Source organism: Rattus norvegicus, chromosome 2 (assembly GCF_036323735.1).
Source record: "Rattus norvegicus strain BN/NHsdMcwi chromosome 2, GRCr8, whole genome shotgun sequence".
In the NCBI taxonomy this organism is placed as follows: domain Eukaryota; kingdom Metazoa; phylum Chordata; class Mammalia; order Rodentia; family Muridae; genus Rattus; species Rattus norvegicus.
Window position 1 is genome coordinate 85,028,328 of NC_086020.1, and position 16,971 is coordinate 85,045,298.

Here is a 16,971-nt window from a genome sequence, read left to right on the forward strand (position 1 = left end):
ATTAGTATAAAATACTTTGTGTGTATTAAAACATAAAAAAGTGAAATGCCAGGATGTTATTTGCTTATTTAAAAACACTTCCCACCCACACAAAGTTCCAGGGAACAAATTGTATCCTCATTACATATTTTCACACATTATGACTTCAGAATATTTTAGAAATATGCCAGGCTTTTTCATTTTGTTTCTGACATCAGGTCAGTAAGTCCTTCCATTTAGTTGGATGTATATATTTAATAAGCTGAAGCAGGCAAGTGGCTAAGCAAGTTGTTTATTTCTGTGCAGTGGATTTTGCTCAACAATGACCTGACTGAGCTCTTGATGTATGCTATAATAGGTGTGAGTCTCAAAACATGGAGCTGGGTGAAGGAAGCCATCCACAGAAGACCACATATTGTTTGATTCCACTTATAGAAACTTCTAGAAGAGGCAAAACTCTAAAGATGGGATAAGTGGTTGCCGAGGGCCAACAGTGAGAACTGGAAGGGAGACAAATGGGCAGGTGTGTCTCTTTTGGAAAATGGCATGATCTAAACCTGGGTTGTGGAGGTGGTCCCCCACATGGGCATTTACCCAAATTCACTGACTTGTACACTTAAAATGAGTCAGTCTCATACCATGTAACATACCTCAGTAATCCAGCTATAAATGGAAATTTGGACACAATTTCTAAAGTTAGAGTGAATTAAACATTAGGCTGGCAGCCTAAACATAGTTCTTGCTGCATTACTGGGGGTTTTATTCAGTGTTCCCATACATTTTTGTACAGGTAATGTCAAGGCTACTGGGCTCCAAGATGTACCAAGTTTCTTTGATGCAAAGAACTTCCTTCTGGGAGTCTGAAGCATTGTGGTCTCCATTAGGAATATAGGTAAACTCAGGAATATAGGTAAACACATGGGCCCTTATAACCATGTCAATCAATCAGTTAACCTCATCATTGAACCTAGTTATGTTGAGAAAGACTGGGTGATTCACTGACTCCAGCTGGTCCAGCTGTTTTGAGGATGTGGCTTAGAGGAACAGAGTGGACAATACAGAATCACATTGTATGCTGTTTCATTGGATCCACCATCAAGGTCTATAGTTGACAAAGAAAAGTATCTTCACTAAGTGCAGATGATCTTCTCTGACAGTTCAAGGTCACCATGCCTGTGCCTGCCTCTATTCTCCTGAATTTTAATCCAGCAATATGGCTGATCTGGCAAAGAATTTCTAGGTCAGTATGTTCTGGCTGGAATACAGAGACTCCTTTAATTCCTGTGGCTATAATGCAGATACACTCTTAGTACATACCCTTAATCTCAAACAATATAGGTAAGGCTGGTTTGTAGAAGGAAGCAGCCATGTTTGAAAGTGACATCCAATTGACTGGCAGACAAAGTGATGAATCAGAGAAAGATTTAATAGAATAAGTCAGAGATAGGATATACCCAACTCTCATGAGAACATGGGAAAGAGAGGTGATTTAAGAGCTGTGCAGAGAGAGAGGGGGAGAAGAGGCAGTTTTATTGGGACAGTTTTACAGAGACAGGCTGTGGGTAAAGACAGAGGGACCCAGAGAATAAGGAGCCAGAAGATTAGAATTGACTGACAGAGTTATTTTGAGGCCTAGAAGAGCCAATTCAGTGAGAAGCAAGGTTGAATCAGTCAGCTTGAAGAGGAGTTTGAGCTAGAACAATTGAGTTGAAGCAACCAGGCAGAGTTCAGAAAGAACTACAAAGGGTGAGCTTAGTCAGCAGTAAGTCTCTGAGATGACAACAGCAGCTGGCAAATAAAAGCACTTTTACACTGACACTTGGCATTTGCTTCAACTGTGTCGTATGAGACAGGCAACTCTTTTCTTCCTAAGACAGGGTCTTGTTATGTGGCCCAGCAGCAGGTATCTTCCAACAGATACACCTAAAGACAGAGTTCAAGGTCTCATGTTGTTTTGCACTTTCATTTTCTCCATCTATCATTCCCTCCCTCCCTCCCTCTCTCCTTATTCTCTTTTCTTTTCATGGGGTCCTGACTGTGTTGCCAAGGCTATCTCAAACTCCCAGCTGAAGCAGGCCTCCCTCTTCAATGTCCTCAAGTGAAGGGCCTCATGCCTGGTTAGAAGACAAGTTTTATAAATGCTCCAAACCTACTCATATTTTATTTTTTAAGCATCATAGAGCCGTTTTTAGCTCTTTCCACTCTGCTTCCAAGTGCTTTGACACTTTTTTTTTTGATTGAAGTATAGTGCTAGAAATAGGGTCTGGGTTGAAATACATGTGAACTGCCTGTCATTTGCTTTCTCTCCTGTTGTCTCTTGGGGAAAATGAGTGAGTTTAGCCCTTTTCTATTGTTTATTGAGACGTCCATCTGTCTACTGGCCCATGCCTCCTGCGACAGGCTTGCTCAGCTCTCCCGGGGGCACCATGCTTTTCCCACACCAGTTGGCTTCCACATGGTGACTTTCTGTGAAAATGTTTACTTTGGCATAGATGGTCTGTGCCAAGAACACCCTGGATCAGGATCTGGCAATGGCTGACTGACCTTATAACTCATAGACACCTCTTAATTAGTAACAGGACATTTTTATTTAGCTCTGTGAGGGTGCAAGGGACAGCACTACATTTCTTCACACACACACACACACTCCATTTTGTTAGTCCCTGCCGTTGCAGGGAAGTTGAGATGGGTAATTTATCTCAATCTTTTGATTGTACTGTTGTGGTAAATATTAAAAAATGGCTGAACCTTTTAACCCTACTAACACTGGCACTAACCATAATTTATCTCTGGTTAGTATCTCTCCTGGTGGCTCTCTACTAGCCTCGAACTCTCTGGTTCTAGCTACCCGGTAAAAACAAGACTCAACAAACTGCAACCCAACAATCAGATTTAAATTCTCAATCCACAATACACCCACACAATAAACTCACAGTCAATTGACAAGGATATAAATGGCCCACGTAGAGAAGATAAATTGACCTATAGAAATCCATCCCTTAAGATAGATACATAACTACCTAGGGCCATTTAAGACCACCCAGATCTGGGTCATCCTTCTCCGTCTCCATCTTGATTCTATCCCTTTCCCTTCTCCCATGACTTACAAAAACTTTGTCTCTAGCTTACTTTTTTCTTACTGTCCAATCATGGCCTTGACCTAACTTGTGCCAGCCCTCACCTGCATATAGACATCAACCTACATAGCGCTCTTGGTGTTTATTTCTTACTGGCTTATTCTGAATTTGTCCCTCCCAAAAAGTTTATTCAATCTAAGGCAACTTAAGAGCAACATTTATAAACAGGCCACTCGTTCTATGGCCAGTCCTAACCTATTGCCCATGGTGAATGGTAAGGAGCTATTTGTGACACTTATTCCTTTATTTGTACCCATTTTGATGGTTTCAAGGATCAGGAGAATGCTATTTCTATAGCCACTACTTTTCTTGTTTGGTTTTGTTTTCCATTTATTGTGATGAGATGCTTTTTAGATTTCAAGGGAACTGGTTATACATTTTGTTAAATGGGTTAACAATGCTGACATAGTCAGAGAAGTTTCCAAGTTGTCAAGACAGACTTTTCAGTACAGAGTAACCAAACTATGAGGCTTTCTCTTGTTTCAAAATCTCTAGAGTCCTCATTGACTTGATTTGGTTCAGATAACTTGAGTTAATCACAATTGTGTATTATGTGCAGTGTGATATGGAGACATTGTTCTGAACAGGGATAGCATTCTTACCTTTGAAAGTATTTACTTTTTCTAGCCATTTACTTTCCTAGAAAGCATCAAATATCTCACCTCAAATATTGATTTTTGGATACTAGCAGATGTTTAGGATCCCAACGTTATTATTGTTGACTGAAACATTTGAAAAGACCCTGGATATCATGAGTTCATTTTCTTGTATTAGTAGACACCTTCTTTCTGCTTTTTCCTGAAGTTTATAGTTGGATAGTACTGAGCTGGGGATGTAGCTCAATTGGCAGACTCTTTCTCTAATGGGTGTCATGCACCAGGATTCCATCACGGGCACTGGCACTGGCACTGGCACTGCATGAACTAAGGGAGTCATGGTATCCCCCTATAATCCCAGCATTTCAGATGTAGAAGCAGAAGGAGTAGAAGTTTGATGACTGGATAGCAAGTTGGAGGCCAGGCTAGACTATAAGAGATCTTGTCACATCCTGACACATGAGATCTTTATTATACATCAACAAGGGGAAACTCTTAACTCACAGCTAGGAGTTAAAGGCAGACATTTATCTATTTAAATTTGGTGTTTCCAAGCCACCACCAGTGGTTCTCAACCTTCCTAATGTTGCGACCCTTTAATGCGGTTCCTCAGGTTGTGGTCACTCCCCAACATGAAATTATTTTGTTGCTACTCTATAACTGTAATTTTGCTACTGTTATGAATCATAAGGTAAATGTCTGATATGCAGGATATCTGATATGTTACCCTTAAAATGATCATTTGACCCTCCCAAAGAGTTACCGGTTGAAAAACACTGCCCTACACAGAATATAAAAGATAAGGTTTTCCAGTGAATGAGCTTAGTTTTTCAGAGGCTAAACTTTATATTCCTTAACAACATACCTTCCCCATCAGTCTGATGAGGTGACCTTGTCTGTTCACCCTTCAGACCTTTTGTATCTGTAACGGCACGTGAAGTGTCTATGTTTTCTCTATGTACACACACACACACACACACACACACACACACACACACACACACACACACACAACGTATGTTCAGGCATGTGGAGTGTCTGTGTTTTCTATGTACCTACTTGTCTTTGTGAATGTATATGTGTTTGTTTTGTGGTACATGTGTATGGAGGTCAAAAGTCAAACTCACTCACATATCATTCCTCATGACAGAACACACTCTCTCTCTCTCTCTCTCTCTCTCTCTCTCTCTCTCTCTCTCTCTCTCTCGTATGAACTCTGGGCATTGAGCTCAGGTCTACAGGCTTTTGAAGCAAGCACTTCAGCTGACTGAGCATCTTCCCAGCCTTTAATCAGTCTTTTAAGCCATCCTGGTCCATCTTCACTGGAAAAGACCAATGTCAGCAGCCATCTTCCCTTACCCAACTATGGGGAAGGGGGTTTGCTGGATCAACTGACCCATGTTTGTCAGAGTCAGTGGGAGCTGCTACATCTGATGGGACAGCAAGCAAGCTCTTCATGTTCTCCCCAGTCTTGATCCTGGCCTGCTTTCTGTCAACGTACCCAGAGTCCATTACTGGCACGACAGGAATGCAGGGGTAGTGAGTCCCATTGTGTTCCACACACTATGCTGCCTAGCTGGGGAGGACACATGTGTTCCCGGGGTCACACTCTCTTTGCTTGCTGCAGAGTGATGGAAACCCCACTCTTCAGCCTGTTTCCTCATGAAAGAGCTCCGTGAGGCAGGGCTGTGCGACCTCTTTCCTCAGTGCTTTTCCACCTCTAGTCAATCTTCCTTCCTTCGCTTCTGGTCACACCACATGGTGCTGGACTGATAGTTGATGTCAAGTCTTCTCTCTACCTACCTACCGGCCCCCAACTTTATCCAGTGCTCAGCTAAAACCACCGACTCCATACTGCTTTTTATATCTGAGCATGTTCCTGTGAATGCAAGCTGTGCAGTGGTCCTGGGGGTGGGCTGGGAATGGAGTTCAGAGGTCTGGGAGGGGGAGGAGTCTGAACGGAGTTATACAAGTCCAGACGGCATATTTTGGTTGTTGCAGTTTCCAAGTCTGCTCTGAAGTCAGGCCCAGAGCCAAATTTACTTTCTGTCTGCCAACAGTGATGGAATTCCTCGGTCCCATCACCAGCTTGTGAAGAGAAATCATTCAGGAAAGAGCGAGCTGGCAAGGAAGCGTCTTGGAGATTCATTCACTTGAAAGCTTATGCCTGCCTGCAAATGGTATTTAACTTGAGCAGTTTCTCCAGGCCCACCTGCTGAGTTTCCATCTCCTGGAGGTTTATTTTGGTACTTGGAAAAGCCAGTGAAGGACGCACAGTGGGGAACCTATGGGACACATCTGAGAGGCAATAATAGCAAGAATAGCAGAACAGCTTTTAGGGTTCGGCACTCACTAAAACTTCACAGAGTCCAGCGTGTTAGTTTTCCATTATCATAATGTAACATACAAGACTGGGTAACCTAGTAATAAAAGAGGTTAAGGTTCTAGAGGTATAAGGATGTGACTCCAGGGTGGTTTGGCACTGATGAGAACCTAATGATGGGTGGTATCATAATGGTGGGAGAAATTAGGCAGGAAGTCACAGCTATGGGAGGAGCCAATAGCAACCTCCCACTGTACACCATCTCTTAAAGATTCTACCGTCTTCCACTGTTCGTTGTCTTTTAAAGATCCTACTGTCTTCACATCACCTCATGGAGGACCAGGCTTATAACATGATCCCTTGGGTGGCTACTTCATCCCATCATAGCTTGGAGTTTAGTTCCTGTAGCTGTAAACAAGTTAAATTAAGACATCATAATGCTGTACCCCAATAGTCAAACACCTGTAAGACATTTCTTAAAGGAATAGATACATATTTTTCCACTATTTCTTAGTGTATATGAAAGGAAATTAATGGTTTGAATCCAGGCCAAGGGTAGGGAGAGAATTGACTTAACCTGGTTTGTGGAGAATATATCTTGAAATTCAGATAAGAGGAAGCATTTCCAAGAGTTGTTATCATATGGAAAAGAGAAGATGTTCTTATGTAGATTATAATAGAAAAATATATACTTCAGGTGCACACAGTGGGGTCACTTGATTGGTGAATTCCGGTTGGTGAAGAGTAGCAGGAGAAACTTGAACACAGAACACTAGACAGGTAAACTTCATTTGTTCTATGTGAATGACTGCCTTGAGAATCTTCTAGAAATACACAGACAGACAGACAGACAGACAGACAGACACACACACACACACACACACACACACACACACACTTTTTCTCATAGTATCTAAATACCTTGTTCTGTTTTCCTACTAGGAAAAGAATCATGCTTTCCCAGTGGTCATATTATACAGAAATCTAATGAGGTCTGCTCTTGTTTCATAGTTCTCTCTCACGTCACCCAGTCCCATTGGCTTCCTTTCCTTTCCCACCTTCATTGAGCTTGCTTATTTGGTAGCACTGTTAGGAGTCAATGTGAGAAGGCCTTGAGAAGCAAAGGACCTCCCATCTTAGGGTGCTCCTCCATGCAGACAATGGCGGCTCCATCTCATATCACTTCCTAGAAAGTTAAATCAATCTGTGCCACATACACTAGCCTTTTCTGTTCTTGCTTCCCAAGAATATTTGGGTTTATTTAAAAGAAATAATTGCAGCTTGGATCTTTCTAGCCATTTGTGATCCTATTGTGTGCAGAAGAGCCAGGATGCATCACTACCCAATTTGGCACCTAGTTCTGGAATATTGGCAGCCTCTTTCTCAGAGTGGCTCCATTGTGTCCCATAAAATAAGGTTGCAATTTCACCCTCAATCCACAACCAAAAGCACCTTTAATTAGTGGTAGCAATACACACAGTTTAACAGCATTAAGATTTGCTTTAAGTATCTTTCAATGATCTTTAGGCATTTTGTGTTTTAATTAAAGTATGCATTCCCTGAAGAGTTAGCCTTTGGGGCCAATCTTTGGGCCTTGAGGTTGCAAAAGATGGCCCTAAGTGGAAGAATTAGGGTTGGAATTGAAGGCATGGCAGATTGTCATTAAGAGACCTAGACAGAGGGGTAATTAGCACATTGTTCATGGTAGGGACTTCTGAGAGGCCCTCAGGGCCAAGTGTCCTTGGGTTCTTCCTTAATTGCACTTTTGAATGAGCAAGAAGTTGGCTACTGGGTTTAATTAAGCCTGAGGGGCTAGCCTCATAAAAACAAGTCCTACGCACATTTGGAAAGGCTGTTTTCAGCATAGTCTATAGGATTACGTATATTTATCTTTGTTCCTCTTCTTTTACCAGTCACTAGGATTGACTTCAGTCAGTTGGCTGTTTGACCTGATAATTGTTACAATTGATGTTGAGTATTTTAAAATCCTGGGGTAAAAGGAGCATTAGTGTCACATAAATTGATCTTTCCTTTGCAGACACATGCAAAACTAAAAACATAGATACATTTACATAAAAGAGATTGGAATACAGCTAGGAACTGTTAGACAGCTGGTGGATTACATCAATGTTTGAAATACATGTTTGTCCTTCTGAGCAATTGGAAGTTTGTTAGTTGTCTCTCTACATTAACTTCATCAGTTAATTAAATTTACTTAACCAAAGGTGCCGCCCTTCAGTAGCTAGAGACTCAAGGAGTATGGGAATTTGTATTATTTCATAGTGAATATTTGAGGTGGTATTTTGTACCTCAGCTGTATAAAGTCCTCAGCTTACAATTACAAACATTAAATCCTATGTTAATAATTGTAACTCCTAAAGGAAACATCTATTAAAAAATAACCTGTGGAAGATCCCCCAGACCTCCTTAAGGAATTCTTTCCTGCATTCCGGATGTGTCAGCCTATCTGTAAGCAGAAGCACATCTGTTGATCTCACAATCGTTGAAGTGTTTTGAGGGTAGCGGGGTAATTTTCATCAGGTTCAAATGTGTTCAGAGCTGGATGGTTTCCAATGATCCAAAATTAATTATGGCAGCACAGACATCACAGTGTCGAACATTCAGACAGTTCAGCACATTCAGTGTCATTGGATTGTCACCTGAAATCCAACACAATCATGAGTGGCTTTGTTCAAACTAATATATGTCTCTCTGGAGAAAACCAAAGGTTAATCTACTGTTTTGAAATCTGTGTGGCTGTGTAAGACTGGAGCCTGTACCAACCACTAGAAGACTGTTAGATACACAGCAGGGACATTCTGTGACACTGTGAAGGAACATGGAGAACAGCTGAAATCTGCTTTTCTTCTGCTATTCCACGTACATGAAAGAGAGGTCAAAGGAGAAGGGTGGTGGGCCCCCAAAGCAGAAAGCATCTAGTTGTCATAGCAACCTTTCATCTGTAGGAGAGGGAAGAGGATATAGAGTTACTCTTATGAAAACATCTGTGACTCATATGTGGCTACCAGTCATCCCAGACACCCATGATCCTCTTGAGAGCATCATGTGTACATCTCTCATGTCTAGGGACAGACACCACCATCACACAGACACACAGTGTGGTGTCCTCTGCCTTATCCATTGATTCTATTTTCCCCTAGATTATTTTTGGTTGTAAAGTAATCCAATGTTTACAAAAAAGTCTGGGCTGATTTTAATAGCATTAGTCTGACGATTTACATTGCCGTACTGGAAATTGGCATGTCAGAAGGGCAGAAGGGAAACGTCTGTGTCTGATTTGTGGAATAACCACTGCCTCCTAGTTCATACTAACATTCCACAGAGCCCTGAATCTGGGGGATACTCTTGAGGATTTCTAGTTCTGTGTGTCCAGGCAGGCTTTTCTAGGCATTCAATGAGACATGGTGTTCTCTTATGTTTTTAAAGAGGGGCTCACATTGGGGTCTTAATACTGACTGGATTAGTGATTTACTTTTATTGTGGTCTAGCCTCATGGAAGACACTGGGAGAAGAGGGGGCCATGTTGACTGCCAGGAAGTATGTCGTAGTTATTGGTCCAGGCTGGTGCTGTACCCTACCCACAAAGACAGTGTGTAGGAGCTGGGCATGGTTTTATTCTCTCCACACCTGTTTTCCAGTGGGTGATATCCTTTCTCCTGGAACAGATTCCATTTTTTGTGCAGTGTTCCCAGAGAACATAAATTGATGTTCCAGATTCTGTTCAACATTGTGGAGTTGCCAGGAGTCTAAGGCAGGATCACAGTGGTTAGAGGAGAGAGGAAGAGTTATCTGGGAAAGCAGAGGCGCACAGAAGTGGTTCTTTAGTGTCCCCTTGCATTGGTGGGGCTTCCCACTGGGGTAAAGGACCTTACAGGAATCTAAGAGAAGTGGCAAAGGCCTGAGATTGCTGTCTTCCTAGTGCTTCAGGAAGCCTCCAGAAGTAGCATCCCTCATGTTTTCTCCCTGTCTGTGTGTACACTGGAGATTGAGCTGAAGGTCTTGTATGTTCTAGTCAAGTGCTGTACTTCTGGGGTACATCCTTAGTCCTGTTTTCCCCTTTTAACATATGGCCTCTCCTTCACAGATAAGCCAGCATAACAATGGGTTAGTGGCTTTGCCTGCATAAGACATGTCTGTGTGTAGTCAAAGCTTGAGTCTCTGGCATTCTTTTGTCTGTCTGTCTGTCTGTCTGTCTTCCTGCCTGCCTGCCTGCCTGTCTGTCTACCTGTCTGTTAGAGAGCACATGCCATCTAACTATGCAGTTTTCTGCACATAGATAAGTCTTTAAGTAAAGGATAGCTTAAGGGTTACTAAGTAAACCTTGAGTTGCTTGCAGTCTTCTTTTGGGTGGGGATTACAGGGAAGTTTGGGCCTTGTCATCTCTCTGTGACATTGGTCTGTATGTCTCACAGAGTCCCCAAGTGCACAGCAGGGTTTTTAGTATCTCTCAAGGGATCAAGTCCATGAGTTCACTTTTGTGGCAGTATGTTCTTCCAGTGTGAAGGTGGTCAGCAACCATGATAAGGAAGAGGAAGATGGGCTTTCACGGAGAGTGAAAAGACTTTAGTAGGCTGAATGCAGCACACTGTGGCCCCTGCCCCAACCTTCACTGCATCTCTCTAGCAGGAAGTTTGGGTAAATTGGAATGCCTCTCTTTAAGGTCCAGTGTGTTGGTCAAGATCACTAGTTGGTCTCCAGACTCCAGAGAAGAACCATTTCTGTTTTCCCCAGGCTCTCCTAGTGTGTGCATACCAAGGGGAATATTGGACCTGGTCTAGTATTCATGGTGTCACAAACATGAGTTTGGCACACAGCATGTACTTCCCAAATTGTGAGCTCATCACCCAGGTGTCAACAGCAGTAGGGGCAAGGCAGGTAACACCCATTCTTTCCCTCCTTTTGTCTTATGGAAACCTGAAAGACAGTCATTTATTTAGGGGTAAAGTTTGACCAGTACTTTAAAAATAAGGACCAAAACACTGCAAAGGAGTTCTTAACTCTTCTTCATGCAGCACTGTTGCTATTGCTTAAAACTTGCCTGTCAATTGTGTCTGTGTTTTAGTGTTGGGTATTTAATTTGTACATATGGACTTATGTTCCAATTATTCATCAAATCCTATACATTCTAGACATTCTATACATAGTCTTATGTATAATTATGCATGCTATCTATTAAATGACACATTCTCACTTAAATGAGGGTGTCTCCATTCTGCCATTAGCATCAGCTCTGTGACTTTCCCTTAACTCTGAGGGACACCCTTGGCCTTATTTTGTTCTGTTCCTCATAGAATAAGCCAAACGTAGCAAAGGGTTAGGGACTTTACATGTGATGTGCACCTCTAGGTGTGTTCAACTCTAAGGAAGCTACCAAGGCATAGCTCCAGAGCAAAGAAGAGATTGTCCTGGCAAATGTCCCCGATGGGGATGGGATATCTCCCTCTGTGGCTTCTCAGTGCATTCCTGGCATTTCCCCTTCCTTTAGAAGTGTGGCTGGCTAGTGAACCTCCTAAGATAATAGCTACTGAGTATCCGAGTGTGACACCCTCTGGATTTAATGGTCCTTGGGTTTCAGGCATCCATTCAGAAGGCTGTGCTAGTCTGAATTGTCTGTTGGAGTTGGGCAGTTCACAGGGGAAAGAAGTTTACTCTGTCTCATGGTTCTGAAATCCATGTATATAGTGCCCTATGGTACACACATCTACTATGTATCTACCGAGGCCTCACCACTATGAAGTCAAAGTCTGATGGAGAGGAGAGGATGCTTGGTGGCAGCCTTGTCTATGGAAGAAGTACATAAGTCTTTCTTTAAACTAGCCTGATCACATCTCCAAGCCCCTTACCTCTCCGTATCATCACACTGGCACCAAGCCCTCCACCTCTCCATACCATCACACTGGCAGTGAAACTTCAGCCCACATTCCAATGGGAGCAAAGCACAGCCAAGCCAAATGATTTCTTAAAGTTCCAAGTGACACTGACAAGTACAAAAGGAGCGTCTGAGCATTTAGAGACAGACAGAGAACTTAGCAACCACTCTGCTTATCAAAAAGACTCCTCTTCCATAATCCATGCTGCTCTACCAAGCTTGTTTCTGAAAAGCTTAAAACAGAATAAATGGATAGTAACAACCTAAGCTTATGGTCACTTTCAAATATACTTGTGGGATTTCACAAGGATTTGAGTACTAGGAGAGGCAGTATTGAAAACATGGGATTCGTTTATAATGTGACCAGAAAGTTTGGGCCCAGTTTAATTCATTTCTTTATACCAGGGTCAGTGTCTGGAAAAGTCTTGGTATCAGAATTCTGTGTGTTAAATTTTTAAAATTGAAATGCACAAAGCAATTTTGGTTTAGTGGCTCAGGATGGACATGAAGTTCTGTAGAGAGTGGAACTGTGTAGCTCCCAGTGGGCCACAGGAAGGGAACAGGTCATGCTTACAGCTCTCCAGTAGGGCAGTGTGCCCACTGGAGTGGTAAAATGGAACCCTGACCTCTCAGGAAGGTGCTGACAAGTGCGGTAGCCAGGTTGGAGGCTGTGGACTTGTGCTTCAGTCATGCAGAGAGGAAATGGCGTGAGGCAGAGTTGGCTGGCTCAGATCCGAAGCCCTTTTCCTTAAGGGCTGGCTGCCATCCCTGTAGCACAGTCACTGTAGTCAGTGGTTCCGGAGGCTGTGGTATAACTGACAGCTGGTTGTGCTTTCAGAATTGGAAGAGCAAGGATGATGATAATCAGATCTAGGCAGTGCAACAATAGGCTCAGTACCTGATGGCTTTTCCCTAAATACCAAGTTCTGCAAAGAAAACCACGGCACCTAAACACTGCCCAAGCTTAACGTCTTGCTGTAGTAGCTTAGCATCCTCACTGTCCCGAGGATGGCTGTGTGTTGGCTTCTAGAGCTTAAGGGGAGGTGTTTCTTCTCTTTGGCAGGAGCTTCTTATTTTGTCGCTCATTTTGAAAGAAAACAAATCAAATCAATAATTGCTTGTAAGCACATTTATGTAGTTCAAGCTACCATCATATATTATCATTCTGCATGGCCTCTTGGGGGCCTGGACTCTATGGATAGCTTCTTGGGTCTCTTCCAGTTGTAGTCACATATCGGCTGGCCCTGGAGTCAACACAGCTGGCCTCTCACAGCTGGGTGTAAGAAGCGGTCTCATTTACATTATGGGTGTGACCGGTTCTAGCCATGCTCCTCTCCTCTATGCAAAGACGTGGGCTTCAGGAGACAGGAAGTGGAAGTTTCCAGCCTGTGCCCAGAAACTGGCACGGGCCTATTTCCTCTGAATACTTTTGGGTGCACAGTTGCAGGGCTTTCCAGCTGTGCAAGGTTGGAGAAACTGAGTGTGCCCTGACGGGTGAGAAGCGGAGCACACTGCAACAGAACCTGTGGGAGTGGAGATTGTGCGTAGGCCGTCTGTGGGAAAGGCCATCTGCCACTCCATTCCTCCTGCGCAATGTCTGGGAACTGAAAAGATCACATGTAATCGTATGCTTCAGTCTGTCACGCTTGCCTTCATGTCTGCACACAGGGCTCAGGAGCCAACAGGGTAATTTAAGCAAACACAACTTGTGAAGGCCAAACTTAGCCCCTACAGAGTGGGGGCTCCTTTTTACTCTGATGGCTTTTGTTTTTGTGAATACAAGCTTCACAGTTTCTTACAATATCAGTGCCTTCTAGGTGGTTTCAATATACTGGCAGGACAAGGTAATCGTAGTGGTCATGAGGGAGGCTCTTGGGTGCAGGTTGTATTTGAAGCACAGTCGTGATGTATCCTAAAGGAGAACTTTGGACGTCTGTTAAGTTAGTGGCTCCTGGTCTGTGCTAGTTCTGTGAACACTTGGAACGGTTCGTGTGTTAGCATGCTAGCATACTCCACGGTGAGCAGTCTCTAATGCCGGCGGGTCTGACTCTTGGCATGAGCCAGTGAACAGAAACTGTTATAGCTGCACTGTGCTTTGATGTCTTTCTCTTCTCAGAAACGCATTCGCTGGGCAGCTGGGTTTCCTCCCTGGCTAGGTCCACTGCACACAGGAGCACCTTCACAGAGAGAGTGAAGGGATGGGAAGAAAGCAGCAACGTTTGCTAAAAATATACCCAGGGCTGGGCGATGCCACTCCACTTTGCATAAAAGCAGACAGCTCAGTGTTATCAAAAGGGCAGTCTTGGCTCCTTATCTACTCCTGCCCTACCAAATCCTTTGCAGACCTCAGGCTCTGGAACCCATCAACGTTTTGCTTCTGCTGTACTTTCTCTTCTGGAAGCTGTAGAGAGGAGGTGAGGAAAGGAGGCTCATGGCTTGAAGGTATGATATCCACAGCGTGGTCGCTGGATCCTTCTACCCAGACCTCAATACATTCAAGGTCTGGTCAGTTCTCTTCCTGCTCCATGTGGCCTGAGTGGCTGCTAAACCCCCGGTTACTCGCAACTCTGAATGGTTTCCTGTGTTTAGCCAGCACTTGCCTTGCATTTTCTTACAATACTCACATGGACTGTGGTGTGCCGTCTGTTTCTGAGGGATGGCTAAGGTCAACACGTATCCTGCAAGCATAGGGAATGAAGGGAGAAGCTAAGAACTCCACTCTTCAGTCACGTGTGTGAGGAGGTTGGTGGTGTCTGCTTTCAGTCACTGTCAACCTGTTTAAGTAGCTGACCCATGTTTTAAGTGGGATGAGAATCCTGGCCTCTGACTGCTTCCTGCCCAGCCCAGCATCTTCTCTGGCTATCAGCAAGAAGGGAAGCTGGAATCAGCACAGGTCATGAAGTTGTGCTGCCCAGTACTTCTTGGGACCTTCAGTAGCTCTCAAGGCTATGGCTGCAGAGACCACAGGGGGCACATCAGCATACAGTGTTAGAGGCCAAGGTAATTTTCATGAGACCTTGGGAAGCATTTCTACCATTAGTTAGTTAGCCTCCCTGAGCTGGATAGTCCTCATTTCTAAGCTGACATCTTTATCAGACAGTGGACAGCTATTTACATAATTGAAGGCACTGGTGAATTAATTTTGATAAAATCGGTGAACTGTATTACCTGAGGACAGGCCTCATAAATGCAGTCTAAGGTACGCTTAATCTCCTTTATCTAAACATGCAAATATCTACTTGGATATTGGTTTGTGCACGCTTATCCCACTTGGCATTTAGGTAATCCTAATCTTAACTGTTTATCCCCACATTTTGTTATGCTTTAGATAGTTGGAGGGAGTAGAAAGAGGTGGGGTGTCTGGATTCAGTCTTTGCCTGTTCGCATACTCCTTAGAAGTGACTTTCAACATCGAGAACTTGGCTGTGAGATCTACAGTTAGTAATAGCTTTCTAGCAGCCATGCTTTTTAGTGGAGTGGTTTATTAACAAGGAAAGACACAGCCTTTTGTATCATTTCTTTCTGGCAGTCATGTGAATGGATCCCAGAGTTTCTAAGCCTCTTCATAGTTATTAAAAACAGAATTGCTGCAGTCATTATAGTTATTAATCTTTCTGTCCAAACCTGAGTAAGATTAGAGATTCCAAAATGTACTTTTGGTCTCCATTACATATATCAGAACAAATTTTCTTAAATTCCCGAGGTTCTATGTCCATCCCTGTATTAGTCTGCACTGAAAGAAAAGACATTTCTCAGGTTCCTGCCCAGGGAAATTTGGATCCCAAGCATCCTCGAGTGCCTCTCACACTTACAAGGTTCTCATTGAGGAAGGCCTGTAAAGAAGTGGGGATTTTTTTGGTTTCCCTGCTTGGCTGTTTTGGCATTTACAACAGAGCCAAGCACAGCCTTTATCATTTTTTGATAAAGATGTCTGTCTCTTTGCACCTGAGTGTGGGCTGCTGCTTTAGGACCCGTGTCCTTGAATCCTAACAGAGATAGCTCAGAGCACTGGGCCTCAGGAGCATGTGGGGGAAGCTTCTCTTCTTCTGGTGGATTAGGAAGCAGAAAGCAGAGGAACAGTGAGTCAGGTGCTATGTTCTATGACCTGCTCTCAGCCACCTATTTCTGCTAGTCAAGCTCCACAGTTTTCAAATGGTGACATCAGCTTGGTATTAAGCCTGATCCGTATGTGAGTCTGAGGGGAACTTTTGACATCTGAACCTGAACGTGATCTGACATATCAGACTCTCTCTCAGGTTCTATGTTTTTATATCACCTCTGAACAATCCGTGAAGACACTCATAACGACTTACATTACTAATTTCATCCTGTCTTAAAATTCTGCTCTCCTGGTATGAAAGCAGCCATTGGTGTGTGTGTGTGTGTGTGTGTGTGTGTGTGTGTGTGTGTGTGTCTGTGTGTGTGTGTGTGTGTGTGTCTGTGTGTCTGTGTGTCTGTGTGTCTGTGTGTCTGTGTGTCTGTGTCTGTGTGTGGCCATGTTTCCATAAAGCTTTATTTGCACAAACAGCAGTGGGCTAGGTTTTGCTGACAGACCACAGTTTTCAATTTCTTACTAAGACTTTCTAAGTACACTAATGGCATCTTTGTGCAATCCACATTCACATCTGCTACTTTGCTGTTCATCGTATCCTCATCTGCACTGTGTGTGCCATTTGCACTTTTTTCCTTCTCCCTCTGTTTTGTTAGCTTGTTTTTAGACATCAGTGTTGCTTTTAGTGACTTAAACATCCAACACACACACACACACACACACACACACACACACACACACACACACCTTACATGCATGTACACACATGCACCACATTTGCTTAGCATGTAGTTGACAAAATGTTCATATTTGTTTGTAGTTGTATTAATAATAGTTGAGAACGTGAAAATCCTTTTAGTCTGACCAAAAAGTCTTAAGTATTTTGTATGGTTATCAACAACATTTGTATTTCTTTCCCTAGGCTACTGAACAAATCGCCCCACATTTGGAGTTCTTTGAAAGCAGCAGTGCTCAATTCTCTCAGTTTTGGATAT

The 16,971-nt window shown here is 43.3% G+C and overlaps 1 protein-coding gene across 3 annotated transcripts in view; it reads left to right on the plus strand.

Annotated features, from left to right (window-relative positions):
- Positions 1-16,971, plus strand: part of Sema5a (semaphorin 5A) — a 431,215-nt gene that overhangs the window by 7,604 nt on the left and 406,640 nt on the right. The window lies entirely within an intron of this gene.